The sequence below is a fragment of the Neovison vison genome, chromosome 5 (genome assembly GCF_020171115.1).
Source record: "Neovison vison isolate M4711 chromosome 5, ASM_NN_V1, whole genome shotgun sequence".
In the NCBI taxonomy this organism is placed as follows: domain Eukaryota; kingdom Metazoa; phylum Chordata; class Mammalia; order Carnivora; family Mustelidae; genus Neogale; species Neogale vison.
Window position 1 is genome coordinate 136,880,022 of NC_058095.1, and position 5,309 is coordinate 136,885,330.

At 38.2% G+C, this 5,309-nt stretch overlaps 1 pseudogene; it reads left to right on the forward strand.

Annotated features, from left to right (window-relative positions):
* Positions 1 to 2,639: 2,639 nt before the first annotated feature.
* Positions 2,640 to 4,509, forward strand: LOC122907471 (annotated as a pseudogene).
* The last annotated feature ends 800 nt before the right edge of the window (positions 4,510 to 5,309 follow it).

Sequence of the window (5,309 nt, forward strand, 5' to 3'; positions counted from 1 at the left end):
GTCTAAAATGAGTTTCTTGTAGACAGCATATCAATGGGTCTTGTTTTTTTTTTTTTTTTTTAATCCATTCTGATACCCTGTGTTTTTTGATTAGGGAATTTAGCTCATTTACATTCAGGTTAACTATTAAAAGATATGAATTTAGTGCCATTGTGTGACCTGTAAGGTGACTGTTACTGTATATTGCCTCTGTTCCTTTCTGGACTGTTACTTTTAGGCTCCCTCTTTGCTTAGAGGACCCCTTTCAGTATTTCCTGTAGGGCTGGTTTGGTGTTTGCAAATTCTTTTAGGTTTTGTTTGTCCTCAAAGATTTTGTCTCTCCTTCTATTTTCAATGATGGCCTAGTTGGATATATTATTCTTGGTTGCATTTTTTTTTTTTTTCATTTAGTGCTCTGAATAGATCACACCAGTCCTTTCTGGCCTTTTGGGTGTCTGTGGATGGGTCTGCTGCTAATCTACTGGTTCTACTGTTGTATGTTATAGACCTCTTATCCCAAGTTGCTTTCAGGATTTTCTCTTTGTCATTGAGACTTGTAAGTTCTACTATTAGATAATGGGGTGTTGACCTATTTTTATTGATTTTTGAGGGAGTTCTCTGTACCTCCTGGATTTTGATCCTTGTTCCCTTCACCAAATTAGGGAGATTCTCTGCTAAATTTGCTCCAGTATACCTTTTTTTCCCCTCTCTCTCTTTCTTCTTCTTCTGGGTTCCCAATTATTCTAATATTGTTTTGTCTTATAGTATCACTTATCTCTCGAATTCTCCCCCATGGTCCAGTAGTTGTCTATCTCTTTTTTTCCCCCAGCTTCTTTGTTCTCCATTATTTGGTCTTCTATATCACTAATTCTCTCTTCTGCCTTATTATAGCAGTAAAATCCTCCATTTTTGATTGCATCTATATATATATCTATCTATATCTATAGATATCTATCTATGTCTATAGATATCTATCTATCTATAGATATCTATCTATATCTTTATAGATATCTATCTATATATATATATAAAGAGCTATATCTTTATATCTATATCTATAGATATAGATAGATATCTATAGACATAGATAGATATCTATAGATATATAGATAGATATCTATAGACATAGATAGATATATACATATATATATACACACACATACTAGACTCATGAATAGAACAAAGTCACATATTAGATTTTGGTTGTATTCTGGTCTGTTAGAAGAAACTACCTCTCAAAATTTTAAAGAAAGAAAAACTTATATATATATATATAAATAATGGTAAGCATGATGAAGGGATAGAATAGGACTATAAAGATGAAAATTTTAAAAGATTTAAAATTTTTTTTAAAAAATTTAAAAATTTAAAAATTTTTAAAATTTAAAAATTTTAAAAAAATTAAAAAAAATTTTAAAAAATTTAGTGAATGGGTTTATTCAGACTGGGACAATTCATGAATGGATCTGGTGTCTTAGTTGGTCTGTGTTGCAAGTTTAAGTCCTAAAGCTGGAATTCAGGGAAGAGTACAAGCAATGAACAGAGAACAGGAGAAAAAAAAAAGCAAAATTAATGAAAACCACTACACAGGAATTCTTAGACATATAGAATATGTTCTTGAGAGTGAAGACTAAGCTTTGAGATTGGGGCATTTATAGAGGTTATTCTCTTCTGTAGATCTTCCCTTTTGTGGAGGAATCTACTACAAAGTAGAATTTCTAGTCTTTTATGTGTTTCTTACTAAAATGACCACATATGAACGTATGAAATAGATAAAAAGAATGTCAACAGAATATTTCCTCTTTGCCTACATAATAAAGTTCAAATATCTTAATATATAATTCAAGATCTTCTGCAAAAATAACTCCCATCTGTCTTGAGACCTTCATTTTACCTGTTTTATGCCTAGCTTGGGTTGGTCCAAAAGTGGTGGTCCAGAGTTTTCCTAACCATGTTCTGTGGGGCTCTAGTGCCCTTAATAGAAAGCATCTAGTATCTCTAATAAGAACATCTGGTGTTAAAAATTTTTGCATGGTGAAAAAGTTTGGGAAATGTTTCATATTAGATCCCAGGCCCACCTACTGTAGGTTCAATGATAAATGAACCTCATTAGCTCAATCAGAACTACATTAGCCCAGTTAGAAAATCTGAAAAATTCTGTAATGAGAAACCAGTTTAATGTATGGTTTACCAAACTTACTTGACCAAGAATTTTTTTTGGCTGGCAGAATATTTATTAACATCATGAAAGATACTTATTTTCTCCAGAATGCAGTTTGCAGAATGCTGCTTAACCACCATAATACTTGGGATTCCTTGAATTTTGCTCATGTCATTCTGATTGGAATAATTTATGTTAAAAAAGCCCCCATCCTTAAAAAGATATTCCAAGGGACTTACAGAAAGGAAGCCATAAAAGACAGGGAGTAGTTGTGGAACTAATTCTGTGATTTAGACCCATGTTTAAATGTTCTCCAAGGTCTGTAATCAGCTGTCTATTATAAAGTTGGAAGTATAGTCTTTAAGTACAGTTCTGCATTCTCTCCCTATTTTGATTAATTGCAACCTCAGAATTTGGTGTCATTTATATTTTAGTCTTTGGGATAAAGATTTTTAGAATCAGGGAATTTGTACAGTCATCCTATGTATGGAATGATGGAATGAAGTTAATAGCATTTGGTAAGTTCAAAAGTGTCACCTGTTGAGTTTCACAGGATTTATTCAAATGAGTGTCAGTTATTGAAAGAATGACATAAATTTGGGGGGATGAGTCATGAAGGCTTGCAGAGCCCCAAAGGGTTTGCATATGAAGTAGAGCACTATTAATATATACCTCACCATGTTTACCATCTGGCATCTCCAGGAGCAGTGGACGGTCAATTGGTGCCATCAACTGAGGCCAGCTGGGATTCCCTTATTGGAGAGGGAGGCTGGACGAAGACTCTCCTGCTGCTGGTGGGGCTGCTCCTGCCCTGGGAGAGTGGATGGGTTTTGGGAGACAAGGCGGTCTCAGACACAGAACTCCAGGAAATGTCCACCCAGGGGAGTAAGTACATTAATAAGGAAATTAAAAACGGCCTCAAGGGGGTAAAACAGATAAAGCGCTAATAGAACAAATAAATGAAAGTGTGCCAGTCACTACTCAGCAACTCAGAAGAGGCCAAGAAGAAGAAAGAAGATGCCCCACATGATACCAAGGATTCTGGAATGAAGGTGTAGGCATCCCAGCGGTTGTGTGATGACACCATGGTGGCCCTCTGGGAGAAGTATAAGCTCTGCCTGACACAGACCTTCATGAAGTTCTACACACATGTCTGTAGAACCAGCTCCCACCTGGTTGGCTGTTAGCTCATGTTGTTCCTGAACTGGTTCTCCCATCTACTTTTGGATTAATGGTGGCCTCATGGACTCCCTGCTGGAGAAAACTTGCAGCAGACCCATGCCCTGGACTCATGCAGGAGAGCTTCAACCAGACATCTAGCATCATAGACAAGATTTTCCAGGACAGACTTTTCACCTGTGCGCCACAGGATACTTCTGCTACTCACCCTTCAGCTCATTCTAGGAGGGGCCTCTCTTCTTCAGTCCCAAGTCCTGCATTGTTTGGAGTAGAATATATTTCCCTGCATATTAATCCTTGAACTTCCACTACATGTTTCGGCCCCTCTTTGACATGACATACCAGGCTCAACAGGCCCTGGATGTCACCTTCATAAAATTCCCTACCACTTCCCAGTGGAATTCACAGAAGACAACCAAGACCATGCCATGTTCAAGAAGATCCATCACAACTCCACAGCTTGACTGAGGATGAAATACCAGTGTGACAAATGCCAGGAGATCTTGTCAGTGGACTGTTTGGCTGACAACCCTTCTCAAGTCCAGCTATGACAGGAGCTTAACAGTTCCCCCCAGCTTGTGGAGAAGTTCCCCAAACTGTACCCTGAGCTTCTGCAGTCCTCCCAGGAAAAGGTCAACACATCCTCTCTGCTGAAGCAGCTGAATGAGCAATTTATCTGGGTGACCCAGCTGGCTACTCTCACTCAAAGTTAAGAGCCATTCTATCTCCAGGTCACTATGATGAGTTCCCAGACTTCTGACTCTAATGTTCCCTCTGGCCTCACTCACTAAGGTGATTTCAGAGCTCTTTGACTCTGACTTCATCACTGCAATGGTCCCAGAAGTCTCCAGGTATAATTGTAAGTTTATGGAGACTGTGGCAGAGAAAGCTTTTCAGGAATGCCAAAGAACTGGGAGAATGAGATGTAAATATTACCTCTTCAAATATGGGGGTGTCTGAATTCAGTTGTCCCCAAGATGAGCCATAGGCCCCTAGAGAGAGCTCTGCATGTCACCAATTGACCAGGCCTTGCCTTGAGGCCGTCCTGTCCCCTCACCAGCCTTTTCTCCCTCTGGACTCTTCACTGCAATATCTGCCTTCACTAATCATGGGAAGAAATCCCCCTAACTCAATAAAACCACCAGTGTGAAAAAGAAAAAAAAAAAAAGAATGGCATACATTTAAATAAATAAAATAAAATGAGAATCTTTCCTGGTGAACAGACATTTATTGACATACGCTTGTGTGCAATTATTTAGACAAATAGAGAATGGATGAACTATTTGATTTGAAACTCATTACTTTGTCAGTTTTTCTGAGATGCTCATAAATTGTGTCATTTATTCACTAATTTTTTCAACTTAGTGCTAAGAGGTAATTTTCATGGGTTTTTCCATGTTTCTGCACATCTTGTGAACAGAGTTAGTGATAGCCTTTTGTTCTGAATGATCTTTTCAAAGTTGTCTGGGACTGAACAGAAGATAGAGATAATATCTCCCTCTGGAGCAGTGGGCCAGTCTGTTTTCTGTCCAGTATGATTATTTTCATAATTGTCCTCTTGAGCAGCTTTGGACAGGTTTTCTTGCAGTCCAATCTCTTATAAGATAAAGTTGCACTTTCTCAAGCTCAGGGTATCTCAGCTATGATGCAAACCCTTTGGGTGAGCAGCACTTGCCTAGGCTGCTCGGTGTAACCTATGGAACTTGAGGGATAGGAGGAACCAACACAAACATAAATTTCAAGGTGTTGACTATGCCATGAGTAACACAGTGTTTTGTCTGCAACCCAAGAGTCATGTGTCTTTTGCCACTATCCAGAAAAACCTGTGGCAGACTAACTTGTCAGCTTGCAGAAGTTGGCAAAATCTCAGCTGTACCAATATTTTTGTTGTTGTAGTAAAAATTTTTGATACTTGTAGGAAGCATCATCTTCAGGGATATGGGTGGAAAGGTTTTTTCCCTGGATGTCGTCAAGGCTTGACCTGAATCAG